Genomic DNA, 17,003 nt, shown 5'->3' with positions numbered 1-17,003 from the left:
ATTGATATATATAACAGTAGAACTTTCCTCAATGACAGGTCCAAAATAAAACAATAGCTCACTGCTGCGAAGTCAAGTCCTTCCCTGCTATTCTTTTATGACCTGATACTACTGGAGACTTCATACTATTTCAATAAATATTACATTTATATGTCGGCGTGGTTCACTTCCTTGGAACACTCTCCATGAGCATAATAATACAAAGTACAGAGTTACATTAAAAGAACAGCTCCTGCAAGGATAAAAGTAAATCCAAAAGGCAACATGTTTAATAAAACAATATGTGCATGAAATATACAAGGATGAAAGCGCGTGAGCTCTCTGAGGCAGAGGTTTCTCTTTGTAAAATGTGATGCTCAGAGACCGAGAGACCACTGGATTTGGAGTGTGAGTATGAACTAGGTCCCAGCGCGTTGCATTTTCTTACATTTATGAAATTTGTTTAGACAGAGTTGCTGTTACTTTAAGCTCTGCATGTTCTACATATCCAGACACAATGCTGTGCTCACAACGGGAGTGGATTCACCGCATAGCGACATATGTATGTCTCACAGAGGAGGGCAAAGCATCATCTATAACACTGCTTACAAAGCGATAAGAAGCAAACCAAACGCCTAGACGGATGCAGAGATAGGTGTTAATTCCATGTCTACCACTATTGTTTCCATGTGTGTGTATCTCCAAAAGTGAATCTCACATAAGAACTTCATTTTAGGTAGTGCTCTATGTTTCAAAGGAGATCCTTGGCTCCTATTCCTTCCCCAGGGTGAAAGTATAATCCAGGATGTATTCACACCATGCGTTTTGCATCAGTTTAACAGGCAAAAAAAACTAAAGCAAATAAACCTCCATCCATTAATTATTATTTATTCGGTTTTTATTTCTACTACTTTTTTTTAACATTGAGCACTAATTTTACATCCATTTTTTGCATTCGTTAAACAGATCTTATATACACGCGCTACCCATTGAAATCAATAGGTAAAAAAGCCTCCGATTGATTTCAATGGATAACGCGCGTATATCGGCACCCATTGAAATCAATGGGCTCTGTTTTGAAGCGCTGCGCTCGGACACGTGTATACGTGTCTAAAGGAGCGGCGCGCTACGCAATGTGAAGGCACTCTGAGACTGTGCTTGCTCTAAGCTGCACACTGTCATCTCTGAATTTACATATAGAGATAACAGAGATGTTTATCAAGCACTGTTCTAGTCATTATCAGAGCCGAGCAGCTAAATGCACTTTGCTGAGTGGACAGAAGGCTACATTAGTGTTCTCTTTCACCGGGACGAAAAGAGAATAAAGGTGGCTGTGAACAGGGACTGACAACACCAGCCCAGCCACTGCTTGTAGAATGCAGAGGTGGCCTGAAACCTAGCCAGCGAGCTATAAACGCTGAGAAAGAATATATGGGATGGCACTGCAGTACTTAAACCAACTGCTACACTGTGTAGTACAGCTCAAATCATGTAAATATAATCACTCTTCCCTTATACGTCTGATCTGCATTGATTCTAGGTGTCGAACCCCTACAGTTCCATTAGGCCATCAATATTTAAAACTGGATAACCCTTTTAATAAAAGGAAACAAATATATTACAAGTCTGACTGGTAAGATGGAAAAAAATACATTCTGAATGGAGGCATAAAGGTGTAGACTGATGGTGTCCTTTGTGTAATATTTGATTCTTTACGGTTCTGCTTTTTCATAATTCACATGCAATTCTTTGCTATTCAGTAGAAAGGTGAAAACTTAAAGGAAAGTAAACAATAAAAGTAAACAAGTACTGCGTAGAACACACAGGCCTGCCCCATGCTTCCTGTACAACATTTAATAATTTCCTAGACTCAGGCTCAGGCTCCACTTTTTCCTTTAAGACCAAGCATATTGATTTGTGCTCTTTCAACAAAAAGCTTTGTCCTATAGCAAAGCAGATTCTATGTTTGGCAAACAATCAGTAAAATACTTCACAAAAGCAAATGAAGACAGATATTGCACTAAAATAAAAGGTGAAAAGACACTTCCTCACAGTATCTCTAATAACACAAAATATACAGCTGCTGGGGTGAAAGAATACAATAACAGTAAACAAAGCACAGCGTGTTAAACTCAATCCAAGATTTTACTTTGCAGAACTAAAGTCTACTACCTTACAGCCACTGGATCTTCGTGGTTAACATGTCATAGTGTGGAGGCCTCATGTATGTTACTAGACTCCTTCAAGAGGGGTACATCAAAATTGCCCCAGTCTAATAAAGGTGTAGACCTAAACAAACAAGGTTTTAACACAGCGTATCTTTGTGGGCAGTTTTGCCTATCTACTGCCATTTTATTTAGCTACAATCAAAAGATGTCTAGAGGGACACATGCTATAGAGATTTAGAAAAAAGCCTAAATATTGTAGCAATAAAAATAGACATTGCTGTACTTTGGAGACAATACCATATTACCAATTGTCAGGCAAAAAAAATAGTAGCTATGGTAAATCACAGAAGTGGACATGCTTGTTCAATAGGACTCACATATCAGGCAAAAAAGAAGCTGTGTATGGCTAATGGACTACCATTTGGACATTAATGTTCTCAGGTCTAACTTTTGACCACATCCCTTTAACGGGGTTTTATTAGATCTAGAGATTGACCAGCTTTCCTTATGATAGGTCATTTATATTAGGTCGGTGGGGTCTGACACCTATCACCCAACCAAATGAACTGATATGAGCAGTCACATTGCTGGAATGACACAGTATGCTAGTTGGTGGAGGCGCCATCAGCGATCAATACCAGTGAAATAATAAAGGAATAAACTAATGATTAATTATCAATATTTATATCCTGGAAACATCTTTAATAGCTTTCAGCCAACAAGTATTCGTACCAACTTCCCCCATGCACATGCACGTCCAATACAGAAGAGACTGTATGTGTTATCAATATAAAGAGTGGAGTAAGTTGCTAGCAGACGCCTCTGGCAATGGCTTATCTAGCCTGAGAACAAGGGGATCAGGTGTTAAAATTCAACATGTCTTTCTTTCCCTGGACATCATCTGTCAAAGGAGAACAATTTCCCAACAGTTTGTTGTCTATTCGCAACAAAAAACTGGCAGATCCGGATGACTTTTATAAGAATGGCGGCCTTGAAGCTGCCCTCAGATATACTCGTAATTCACGAGATACTATTTTGCTTTTTTTTTAACATCTAAAACTGACCCTACAAAGTAATATTATTTTTGTTCAGTTAAATGAAGATGATTCAATAAAAATGTATAATATTCAGATAATACTTGAAAAGTCACAAATGTTGAAATGGTTTATGATCATGCATATATATATATATATATATATATATATATATATATGATTGGCAAAACCTAGGTGTAATGGTTGACCATCTTTACAATGGGGGTTATCATAATCCTGTAGCCATTTTCAGATAACAAAATGGTTACATTATCTGATTTTGTGGTCAACTTTAAAGAGGACCTTTCACCATCAGAGGCACATGCGGTTTTATATACCTTTAGAAAGCCGACAGTGCGCTGAATTCAGGGTACTATCGGCTTTCACATTCTGTGCCCCCGGGGAAGAGCTATTGGTGCCGGTACAGTAGCTCATCACTGTCAGAAGGACGTTTCTGACAGTCAGTCAGGGACGCCCTTCTTCACTGCAATGTCTATAGCACTGTACTGTGAGAGGGAGTGTTCCTTACTGCCCTTTACTGAGCCCAGTACTCGTCTATGGATGAATACTATCAGGAGGGGAGGGAGACGTTCCTCACCACTTTCACAGTAGAGCGCTATAGACGCTACGGTGAGGAAGAGCGTTCCTGACTTGCTGTCAGAAATGCCCTTCTGATGGTGAAGAGCTACGGTACTGGCACCGATAGCTCTTCACCGGAGGGCACAGAACAGGAAAGCCTGAATTCAGCACACTGTCGGCTTTCTAGCGGTATATAAAACCTCATGTGCCCCAAATGGTGAAAGGTCCTCTTTAAATGATCTTCTCCCATTTTTACATCTATCCTTGGATTTCGTTTTCTATGGGTTCTTCTTAGGGTTCCTCCCGATATACCAAATACGTTGCTATCTTATAGCTTTCCCACAGATTTGCCAGTACGCTTGTGTGTTTGCTTTATGTGTACGTGAAATGCTAATACAGTAAACTCCACCTGGGCAGAAACTGGTGTGACTGAATCAACACCAAGTGACTGCAAAATACTGTGTAACCCTATTATTAATATTCATTTTATGATTATTATTTTTATAAATCAAAACCATTAATGATCATCTCCATACAGAACGGAAGGGCGTCACGTACAGAAAGTAGATGAAGAAACAGATTGATGTGCACAAATAACATATATAACATGTGACAGATACCCAAACATTTGTTGCAAATGGAATTGCTTTATGACAAAATCATTGCCTGCAGCATCCCTTCTATGGATCAAAATTCCTCATATTCCAGTTCATACATATGGCGGCCATGACTTTTCAATTTTGGAATTTTCCATAAAGACAATTTTAATGAGATTCCTAGAAAATGCTCACTCTATGGTGCACCAGGCAGAGCAAATCCTGACCCTAAGCATTTTTAGCAGAAGAGCCCGGCCGTATACTTCTGCTGTATTGCTGATAGAAATATATTATAACAATAAATTTTATTTTATACCTGGAGTCTGTTTTTCCTCATCTGTCTTATTTCTACAGCAACCAAATAAGAGATAAGAGGAAAAAGTTGTGTGTTAGTAATAAACAGATCAATAGGGCCGACACCGCAGAGCCCGAGGTGCTCTATCAATTATTTGTTTACTGACGGAAACCATGCAATTCAACACATGAACTATGAGCTCCTCAAGCAGTAGGTTGCACACCCATGTTTGGTCAAGTGAGATATGAAAAATGAATCACAATGTAATAATTACATAGGTGATAACCTAGACAGCAGTAGTCAAAATAGAGAAATAGAATAAAACGAGAAGCGTAAATACAATGCGCCTTGACCGATTTACTATTGGATTTATGTCACTTTTAGGGTGCATTCACACTGAGTAAACGCTAGCTTATTTTGTAGAGTAAAATTACACTTGTAAATTTTGCTATCCCATTGACTTCAATGATATTTTTTTACAAGTGTAAAAATACGCCTGTAAAAAATACGCCTGTAAAAAATACGCCTGTAAAAATACGCCTGTAAAATGTCATTGAAGTCAATGGGATAGCAAAATTTACAAGTGTAATTTTACTCTACAAAATAAGCTAGCGTTTACTCAGTGTGAATGCACCCTTATTTGGTATAAAGTATATTGAAAAATATGGTTTGTAGGACAAAGATCATATTTCTGAAGTCCCTATACACCACTTTATATGACACATAGAATGCAACAATTGCCAATGAGCAGTTTGCAAACAGTTATCTGACGCTAGGTTCACACCTGCATTCGAGTTTCTGTTTGGGGGGTCCTCCAACCTAATCCACTTACAAAAGCAGCTAGCTGTGGAAACCTACGGACCCCTAGACCAGGGGCGTAACTACCGTGGTAGCAGCAGTAGCAGCTGCCACAGGGCCCGGGCCATTAGGGGGCCCGGTGACAGCCGCTACCGCTGCGGTTTTTTTCAATAGGCAGTTACGGGCCCTATTCACTTGCCGATCCTGGCTGGGCCGGGATCGGCAAGTGACACCGCGGGCCCCACAGAGGCTATCATTATACTCGGGGGTCTTTGCAGACCCCCGTGTATAATGACCGGCGGATCGGGAGAGGTAATAAACATAAAAAACTGTTACTTACCTCTCCGCAATAGACCCCAGAGTATAATAATTGTTTATGGGTGTACACAGAGGGACACTATTGGGGTTAACACTGTGTGCAGGGGACACTATAGGGGTTAACACTGTGTGTGCAGGGGACACTATAGGGGTTAACACTGTGTGTGCAGGGGACACTATAGGGGTTAACACTGTGTGTGCAGGGGACACTATAGGGGTTAACACTGTGTGTGCAGGGGACACTATAGGGGTTAACACTGTGTGTGCAGGGGACACTATAGGGGTTAACACTGTGTGTGCAGGGGACACTATAGGGGTTAACACTGTGTGTGCAGGGGACACTATAGGGGTTAACACTGTGTGTGCAGGGGACACTATAGAGGTTAACACTGTGTGTGCAGGGGACACTATAGGGGTTAATACTGTGTGTGCAGGGGACACTATAGGAGTTAACACTGTGTGTGCAGGGGACACTATTGGGGTTAACACTGTGTGTGCAGGGGACACTATTGGGGTTAACACTGTGTGTGCAGGGGACACTATTGGGGTTAATACTGTGTGTGCAGGGGACACTATTGGGGTTAATACTGTGTGTGCAGGGGACACTATTGGGGTTAATACTGTGTGTGCAGGGGACACTATTGGGGTTAATACTGTGTGCAGGGGCAAGTAAGTAAGGGACATAATAGAGTGCGGAGGAGGGGGTCAGTCGAGGTCTTCGGCGTCAGTTGGGATGGGGGGGGCCCCATGTCAAAAGTTCGCCACGGGGCCCCGCCATTCCTAGTTACGCCACTGCCCTAGACTATAATGGGGACCGCCCGGTTACTACCCAAGTGCTTGCAGCGCTTTTCTCTCTGCATTTTTCAAGCGGAGAGGGGAACGGAATCCCCAAACGGAGTTCCAGTGCCGATGTGAACCCAGGTTAAGATGTATGCCCACCACAAAAGGGGTTTTCTCATGAACATAACCAAGTTTAAATTTGTAGACAATTCAAAATTAAACATGTTTGCAAATATAAGCCATTAAATATTTTGTAGACTGTTAAAAAAGAAAAAAAAAAAAAAGAACCGTCTGTTGTCTTGATCAGTTGTCAATGTATATGACCTTGAATGCAGGAACTTTCTATGCTTTGGGACTTGTCAGAAGCCCAGCCATGATGTCCTTATTGTGGCCGGGTTATCTTCTCATACATGTAGTGTCACTGCCTGATAACCTGACCCCAATAAGGACATCATGGCTGGGTGTCTGACAAACCCCAGACCAGAGAACATTCCAGCATTCATGGTCATATCTATTGGCAACTGATCAAGACAAAGTACTGTCAACACTGAGATGGTTAGAGAAAGTCTTTAAGGCTTTGCAAAAATGTTATATTACTTATATAGAAAATGTAATTATGTTATTAGTTGTAATTATGTTCATGGAAAAACCCCTTTAATAGTGTCCGTGACTCTGTACAAAGTAATGGGCACTGCATGGCTCCCCGTATTGTGATGCATTAAGCCAGGAGTGAAAGCCTACACAATACAGATTTCAATGCTAATGTCATGATTTTTTCTTTACATTTAAGACATACAGAGGGCCAGGAGACCCCACAGAAGTCTATGGAAGCTGCATTACGGCTTTTTACAACTATGAAGTTGCATCGAGTAATAATATTCAATGGTGTATAAGGGAGTCTATCACCAAATAACACGCCAGGGGACACTATTCTTTATAGTCTAATAGATGTATTCCCGAATTTATAAATATGCAAATGAGGCCCAAATACAATATGGGCGTGTCAGAGCCTCCAAAGGGCCCTACCTCCAGTACTGAGTATAAATATGACTTTTTCAAGGAAATGGTGGCTCTACTGGACTATCTATGTATGATGGTGCTCAACATAAGGTCCCTTAGGCCCAGTTAACATCAGTGTATGTGTTTCCATTCAGGGAGTCCGCTTGAAGACCCCCAAACGGAAACCTATAAGCATTAAAAAGCAGTTACCTGGGAAACACGCACACCCATATAATGAGATTTGTGTGGTTTCTGCATGAAACATATATTACTTTTCTCTCCATATGTTTTGTGAGGACACCAAGAAAAAACCACACGGACCCGGTTATAGTCTATGGGGTCCATGCGTTTCCCAAGTAACCACTTTTTAATGTGTATAGGTTTCCGTCCGGGGGTCCCCATGCGGACTCCCTGAACGGAAACCCGAACGCTTATGTGAACTGGGCCTTACAATGTACTGTAACTGGCTTGTTACCAAGTTTCCGGATGATAGACTCCCTCTGAGTGACTGATAAATGTTATTAGACATATTTTGTTATATTTATAGATTGTTAATGGGGCTCATGTAATGGTGACTTGTATAGGGCTAATAACACAAAGTATACACTATATTGTTAATAGGACTGTTTTTTGGGACACTTCATTATTTTCAACAAAAATTGTTGGATTTGCACAATAAGTTTAGGCAGCCAGCAGGGGTCTGCACACGTGGAATAAATAGCTAACAGACACACAATGGATGATGGGGCTCCTAGTTCCAGAACAGCTGGCAAGCCACAGCATGCAGGACAATAAAGCACCATGACAGATCTATAAAAGTGATAAGTTTTTGTTGAAAAGCTTCCAGCGTCCATCATCCCATAATCTTACTGTTCAAACTGTTGCACCACCATTTGCACGGTGCTGATACTGCCGCTTTTGTTTCCTCTTTCTATACCCCCCAGCAATGAATAGGTTAATGTTGCAATTAGACTTTCCATTGTGCCCTATATAGTGCAAGCAGATCGGGTAACACTGTGTCCTGCATTGTTAGAGCCATGCAGAGGTAATAAAAGTTTTCATTTCTTTCTCTCCACCCTAAAGAGAGCCTCCTGTTCTTTCCCAGCTCATGAAGTCCTATCCCTGCCCCCATGCACTGGGATCCGAGCCAACAGCAACCCCCACCCCACAGACCTGTGGCTCTGGCCAACAAATCTGTCTGCACCCCTGCAAACACCCCTCATCCACCATGCTCTATCTCAGGGCATCAGCTTTCATGTCACTGGAGGCATGTATGTTTAATTCCACTTTTCCTCTCCCTCCAGGCTATCCAGTAAAGTACAGCGCAACTTACACAATGACACATTATTGTGTCTAGGACAAACCGCCTCCTTTGTGACATGAAGAGTGTTAGCTTTGCGGTCAATCCCTGCACTCCAACTAACAGCCCAACCCTATTTGGGGTCACTGACCAACTTTTTGAGGCTTCTATGGACTGCTGGTCCAGCATGGTGGTCTTGGATCCTTCATCCTCTCTTTCTTTCTTTCCTCTCCCCCTCCCCCATAATTCATGGACGGCCACATCACACTCCATGTGCTGAGGCCCAGGCTAGGAACTATTTTTTCTTGGCACAGTAAACTAAAGTGTAAAAGCTGCAGGAGCCATGTGGCTGCTGGAAGATTATAGCCCTCTGTGAATACAAAAGCATACGCCTAGAATCCTATATCACAGTCGCTGCCAGGACTTGCTACTTCCACCCAGTAATGTATAAAGAAAGACCTAAGACTTTAACTCTTTCATAACCAGGACCAGCTAAAAGATTTATTTTTTTTCTTCCTTGTTCTGCCTCAATAACAAGGCATTATGGTATCTTATAAAACCAAATCTTACGGTTCGCAAGTTGTTCTTATAAACTTAGGTACTGCCTAGGGGGATAGTATAAGACCCCAATAATTCCGGGAGCAGACACTGTGTACACAGGTGGGGGACAGGTCGTAAAAAAAGACAATCCACAGACAGGAGCATATAAGAGTGTCATATACCCTGCAGCAAAAAAAGCACTAACCTCCACATTACTGTCTCATAAATCAGGGGAGAGAAGGACAAATTCCCAGGTTTAGGACTTTGCAGTATTTGTCAGCCCGCTGCTACATTCCTTCCAGCAAGGTCACAGATGTGGGGGGTCAGCAAGAAACCCAAGGGCAGCTAAATAGGCTGTCAGGTATCAGTCACTTATTGGAGCGGTACTAGAGGATGTGCACAGCTGTGATTACTTTGGACAGAGGTATTTTGTCACCATGTCACCTGCCTGTCTACAGACGCTGCATCTCCTCCATCGCCTCTTAATAACAAATGAATCCAAGCTCACCACTTTGCAGGGAATGAAAGAAATTTGGTGGATCTTCCCTGGAGAGCCTGAAGCTGGCAGAATGTGATAGAGGATATATGTATGTGTCTGTATCATTACTCCTAGGAGGGGGACACTCTGGAGAGTCTTGCAGAAAATAACTTTCCTGCTCAACACAGAACATGTCTACAACTTTATCACAACAATCTTCACAGTACTGGGTGATACACAGGTTGCCAAAGACCTAACAACTTTTAGCACAATGTTATTAGAAAAAAATGGCTGCACCTATAAAATCCCAAGAATCAGATGTGAAATATTCATTGATTGTGATTTATTGTTGGGACAGTAGACTTACTAAGGCATTGAACATGGTGGTTGTTGTACGTTGGCATGTGCAAGGATTTACAAAGAATTGTTTGGCCCGGTTCACATCAGGGTTTCCATTCGGGGAGTCCACTTGAGGACCCCCCAAATGTAAACCTAGTGGTTACTTAAGGAAACCCATGGTCCCTATAGACCAGGGGTAGGGAACCTTCGGCTCTCCAGCTGCTGTGAAACTATAACTCCCAACATGCTCCATTCACTTCCATGGGAGTTCCAAGAACACCAGAGCAAGTATGCATGCTGGGAGTTGTAGTTTTGCAACAGCTGGAGAGCCGTACGTTCCCTACCCCTGCTATAGACTATGATGGAGTCCGCGTGGTTTCTGCTGGAAAAGTGTGGAGAGAAAAGTGCTGCTTGCAAGACTTTTCTCTCCGCATATTTCATGCAGATAGTGGAATGGCCCAAACGCAGTATGTGAACTGGCCCTAATATAGGATGATCCTAAAAACAAAAAGATCCTGATATTATAGTCACACCTATAGCTAGATCTAAAGGGGACCCCTACCAGTCCTGACACATCTCTTTTAGGAAAAACTTGTGATCCCAATGAAACAATTCTACAGCATCGTTTTTTATAACTCTGAATTGTACCATTCCTCTATTATTCCTCCTAAAAATGTATAAATAAATTGACAATTGGGTGTCATCATTTCCGTTGTCAAAGGGTCCGGTCTCTACATAGTCTGGCACTGTCAACACTGACTGGACAATGTCACAATTTGCAGGGACACATCCCCACTTGGTGACACCAAGATATCAAGTTATTCATAACCTTCTTGGTAGAATGACAGAAGAGTTGCACAGCAAAAGTTATGAGAAGGAATATTCTAATATTATTATTTTATTCTATGTAACAAGGAGTATAAATGTGACAATTTCTGTCTTTAATGATAAACAATCTCATTCAACCTGTATGTTCCATGTTAATGATTGATGAAATAATCTGACATATCTTATACTACCGCCATACACTCCATCGATGCAATGTCTGCTAAGGATTAAAGGAATTTACATTCAGTGTATCGGTTTTTATCAAGTACAGATTATCGTTTACAGATCACATTCTCCGATTTGTAAAGGGCTACGGAATATGTTGGCACGATATAAATAAAGTGTATTATTATTATTATCGTTCTGCCTTCAAGTTATCGTCAGGATTAGGTGAAGAGTCGTTTGTGGTCGACGATTAATCACAACATCTTTCTAATTACAGGGCTAGATATCCAGGGAACCGTAAGACAAAGACAAGCCTCTAGTTCCTTATATGGTGCAGTGAACTGGCACATTATGAATGATCGCTAACAGTTTGCTTGGTGAATTCTTGAGTGCAGGAGAAGGGGAATATATCTTAATTATTAACCGTCAGTCTCCTCGCTGTCTCCTGCCTTGTGGGAACAATACACAGCATATTGAATGTGCATGCAGGAGTTAGAGGGCAGCCCAGATACCTCTGCTCAACCACCGCACATTAACAAGGGATCATTCCCCCAGAAATCCCCTGACAAATCCAGAGATAGCCCAGTCCTGCACTTACCTCACTACTACTTAGGTCCTATTCTCTTTACTTCCAGCAGGAATACTTAACTCCATGAGAACTTTCACCTCTTCTTTTTCTTTCTCAACATATCCAAAGTCAAAAGAAGCAACAAGTCCTACAGTAATCCACAATCCAGGATCATGGCCCCTCCAGATGTACTAGGGGAGACTTCTCTGTAGCAACAATGGTGGAGCAGAGTATCCTTGTGATAGTCAGGACATGTCCCAGCAGAACCAAGTGATTGAAGTTGTAGAGGGAGTGTGGTGCTCCCTGTGCCTGCCTCTCCTGCACTGGGACAAGGCTCACAGGAGAGCTCATGACATCACATCCTTCTCCTCCCCCTCACTTTTGTGGACTTAGGATAAACTGGAAATTTCAAGGGGGAGCTAAAAGGTGTCCTGAGCGGCAGCAGTCTGTGTGCTCTATACTGGAAAGCAGCTGCACTTTTATCTATATACTAATACAATGTAATGTGAACCAGCTCACACTTATACACAGTAGAAACACATTGTTGTATCAGTGTGTTACAATAATACGTAACAATATGCCTATGCATTGTTGTATCAATGTGTTACAATAATACGTAACAATATGCCTATGTATTGTTGTAACAATGTGTTACTATATGTAACAATATGCCTATGTATTGTTGTATCAATGTGTTACCATAATATGTAACAATATGCCTATGTATTGTTGTATCAGTGTGTTACTATATGTACCAATATGCCTATGTATTGTTGTATCAATGTGTTACTGTATGTAACATTATGCCTATGCATTGTTGTATCAATGTGTTACAATAATATGTAACAATATGCCTATTCACATAATACAATACATTCTAATATAAATACAAAATCTGTATCTTTTTTTAAACAATCTTTTATTTAACCAGGTTCCTTATAATAAAAAGCCTATTTCTCACAGATTGGGGCTGTCACTGACACATCACAGCACTGTCTAAAATGTTCCTTTTTAATCTCAGTCTTTATCCTCAAAGTGACAGAGAATAAGTCACACAGTCTATGACAGGTCTAGACTGTCTTTCATTTATTACCTTACTATGCTTTTTGTAATAGCAAAATACATTGTTTTGCAGATGCTCTAACAGGTGGTGAAATTTCTGCGTAAATATGGGACATGCTGTAGGCGCATATTGTCGCACTATATATCAATTATTGTATGCAGTGCAATGTATCGTTAGTGCCATCTGCAGCCAAATGGATTACATTGTTATAGGACAGTTGGTAAATATATAGCAATCTGAAAGGGAGGTAAATCCATATGGCCACACTGGCGTGTATTAAGAATAGTAAGAGAATATTCACACATACCTATCTCATTGGCCTCCTCAATGAATGACAGCTATTGCATGACCATGAATAACTGTCACTCACTGACTAGGACCGCCCACTGGACTCTTTAGCATAGAAATAAATAAAATAGAAATATTGAATATAATCCCTTAAGACTATATATCAATCTGCCATTCTCCTCTGGCCCTATAATAAGCTGTTTGCATATCAGACATGAAAGCATCCCTATAAAAAAATAGAGTAACGTCTTTGTAAATATGGAGCATTCTCCTAACAGTAGCGTATAACCACAACCAGTGATGTTTTCGCCAAATGTGACATCCAGTATGTCTCTCCCCAGTTATTGGCAGCAGCAAATACTATCATGCCCCAATACCGCTGGGAAATTCATAACATCACTACAAGCTGGTGCCGGGGCTATAACTATACAGCAGGCAATTGACACCAAGGTACAAGCTGATATCAAGGTTATTTAATTCCTGGGTCTGGCCACATAGCAGACACTTGGCAATGCAGATGGCACTATCCAGCTTGCAATTTTATTGCTCCTCTTCTCCATATTAACAAACACTTCATTAAATTACATTTTGGGCCAACAATTTTTGGACACCGAGTCCATAATCTGAATTACCATATCTGGATCCAAACTAGACATTGCCACTTGTAGTTTACACTAAAGTTTCCTGTTTGGTTGTTTGCTTATTTTCCATTAGTTGGTTGTAATACTGTGTAATATATTGTGTACTGTGTAATAGATTTACTTATATCTGATATGTAACGCATGCACAGATATATACGTGCAATACGTTAAGGGTCAGTTCACACTATTGTTTTGTATTGTCCATTGTTCTCCATTGCTATCCTATGTCTGAGTATAATAGAGCAGGTCTCCTCATATTGGGACGACACCTTATGGACCCCCTAGATCCTGGGCCTGGATGCAACTGCACCTTCTGCTCCCCCTCAAGTTATGACCTTATTACAATCATTCCCTTATACACATTTATTATTTTTAAAGTGGATGTAACATCTATAATATCCTACATACAGAGGCATGCAGATTTTTTTCTACTGGATATATTACACCCCATTGGATATTATATTGATTATATTCCATCCGGTGATGTATTACAGTCTTCTCATTGAATGACAAAATCTTGACAGAACTCAACAGACACCCAAGTCATTTGGGTACATTAAGCCCCAGTGGTACTAGGCTATGTTCACACTACTGTTATCATAGTCCATACTGTTATCCTTCATAAGGAGACAGCAACAGACATTGACATTAGTAGTGTAACAGACACTGACGGTATAATGGATGAAAGCAACGGACATTAAATAACGCGAACCTGCCCTTAGTCATACAGCGAATCTACAAATACATTAAGGGTTAAAGAGGACCTTTCATGGTTTGGGGCACAGGCAGTTCTATATACTGCTGGAAAGCTGACAGTGTGCCGAATTCAGTGCACTGGCAGCTTTCCCGATCTGTGCCCCGGGTAAAGAGTTTTTGGTGCCGGTACTGTAGCTCTTTACAGTCAGAAGGGCGTTCCTGAGAGTCTGTCAGGAACATCCTTCTGCACAGCAGTGCCTATCGCGCTGTACAGTATGAGCGGGGAGGAATGCCTCCTCCCTCTGCTCACAGTGTTCGTCTATAGACAAGTATTATCAGGAGGGGAGGGGGCGTTCCTCCCCGCTCACACTGTACAGCGCTAGCTGACAGTCTGTCAGGAACATCCTTCTGCACAGCAGTGCCTATCGCGCTGTACAGTGTGAGTGGGGAGGAACGCCCCCTCCCTCTTCTCACAGTGCTCGTCTATAGACGAGTATTATCCGGAGAGGAGGGGGCGTTCCTCCCTGCTCACACTGTACAGCGCGAGCTGACAGACTGTCAGGAACACCCTTCTGACTGTAAAGTGCTTTGGTACCGGGACCGATAGCGCTTTACTCGGGGCACAGATCGGGAAAGCCAATGGTGCACTGAATTCAGCGCACTGTCAGCTCTCCAGCAGTATATAGAACTGCCTGTGCCCCAAACCATGAAAGGTCCTCTTTAAGGCTTTCATTATAAACTGAGTCTGATCTGGTGGCAAGCTATGAAAACAGTTGCTCAAATAAATAGACCATTTTATTATTATTCACTTTATGAGAATTAGACTTGTAGTCAACCAGTCCATTCCCCTGTGTCCAGAAATGTCTAATAATATAATCTGCAATTCTGGAAAGATATCTAGCTTAATGGAAAATAAAAATAAAAATGTTCTGCAGAGATCAGAGAGGAGAAATCTTAAGGTTGGAGGCTTTCATCAAACATCTACCTCTGCTATGCCTTCATCTAGGCTAGACAATGGATTTCCACCCACCTGTCCAAAAACTACACAAACACGTAGTGTCCAGGCCTGGCGTGTTGTATATATAAATATACATTGTATATAGGGCATGATGTAAAGCCTGATTCATGGTGACAGCTCCACTTTGAATACCCTGACCTATTAACTGTGTCAGCGGCATCACATAACAAGAAAGATCCACACATATTTAAGTTCTAAGGGGCAGCTAATGCAGGTTCAAAGGGCAAATGAAAAGACCATGTGGAGATTTTTAAAGGAGCTACAACTATATAAGTCCTAGTACATTTCATCAGACTGTAAATTAAAGGGAATGAATACTTTAACAAGCCCCTCTCGTGTTACCGGCCCTCTTCTAAAAACTTGGAGCATCCGCTCAGTTATTTCCTGCAGGAGACTCACACTTTTTTTTTCCTGGTGAAGCAAGAAAGACACGAGATAAAACACACAATAAAATATAAGCACGTGTTCTCCTCACAGTAGACAGCGATGAGGTTCTCTGGTGCGGACTACTCACTGGATGTGGCCACAAATATGGGGTAACTATTACCGGTGTTGATCACCGATTTTGAGAGATGCCCAGGGATTGCGTGTTTAATCCATAGGTCGCTTGCTTTTTGAAGAAGGTAGTATATATAGAATACTACTAAAGTATATATAGTATATACTGCTTGGTATGGAGTATGAAGATGGGGAGGATGGAGGAGGTTAAGTTTAGGGGTATGGGTGCTGAATGTATACATGACCTCCATAGGATCATGAGTGATGCGTTGTGTGATTTTTTATAAACTCTTTGGAGGCTTGACTTTTTAGGTTTTATCATCTGTATTATGTTTGCAACACTGCCTGGTGTTCTATTGAACCCATAGAGCCATATGGTGAGTTTGGTATAGAGGGGAGAGTTGTGGCCTAATACACACAACTTATGGCCCCCCCTGGCTGATGGGCCTGGTATGAAAACAACCTCTGAACTCCCTATTGGTAAACTCCTTTCTATTCACTTTCATTAACCCCAAAATGTAATGTGACTACACATTTCATATAAGTGATAGGGGCACAGTTTAATGATTGTGGAGCATCTTGGGCAATCTGAGTTGGGGTCGATTTCAGGTATAATTTGCACCAGCAATAAATGTTCTGAGCTGCCTTGGCATGGTGACCGGTCCCCTCCCTGCAGTGCACCAGATACCTTTATGGAAAGTGGTGAGCATGGTGCAAAAATCCCCAAAAAGTTGCAAGTCTGTGTACAAGTGTGACCTTTTTGACTCCAAAAGAAATACAGGGTTTAAGAAATGTGCCCCACAATGTCGCACTGTGCTGTCTATCCTCTCTCTGAACAGATACATCCATGTTACCTAACAGTATACTATTATATAAACTTGTGTATATATCACATTTGTCTAGAGAGCGAATGTTTACAGGCACGGTCACTTTGCACTTAGCAGTCTCTGCTCCCAGCGCTGACAGATGTATCATGTCATCTTCATCCCAGATAAACCATAGGATTTTCTGCAAGTGACTTCACCAGAAATGTAG

The 17,003-nt window shown here is 41.4% G+C and overlaps 1 protein-coding gene across 8 annotated transcripts in view; it reads right to left on the bottom strand.

The window, feature by feature from the left end:
- FAT1 (FAT atypical cadherin 1) overlaps positions 1–17,003 on the bottom strand; it is a 198,483-nt gene that overhangs the window by 148,975 nt on the left and 32,505 nt on the right. For 7 of the 8 annotated variants that reach the window (XR_012711799.1, XM_075258797.1, XM_075258799.1 and 4 more), the window contains exon 1: positions 11,795–12,075. The exons of the other annotated variant lie outside the window; for it this stretch is intronic. The gene's annotated coding sequence lies outside the window, so the exon portion shown is untranslated. Of the gene's footprint in view, positions 1–11,794; positions 12,076–17,003 lie in introns of those variants that run through there. 8 annotated transcript variants of the gene reach the window in all.

This window comes from Leptodactylus fuscus, chromosome 1 (genome assembly GCF_031893055.1).
Source record: "Leptodactylus fuscus isolate aLepFus1 chromosome 1, aLepFus1.hap2, whole genome shotgun sequence".
Classification (NCBI taxonomy): domain Eukaryota; kingdom Metazoa; phylum Chordata; class Amphibia; order Anura; family Leptodactylidae; genus Leptodactylus; species Leptodactylus fuscus.
The sequence above is the reverse complement of the archived record's forward strand: the minus strand, read 5'-3'. Positions and strand labels throughout refer to the sequence as shown.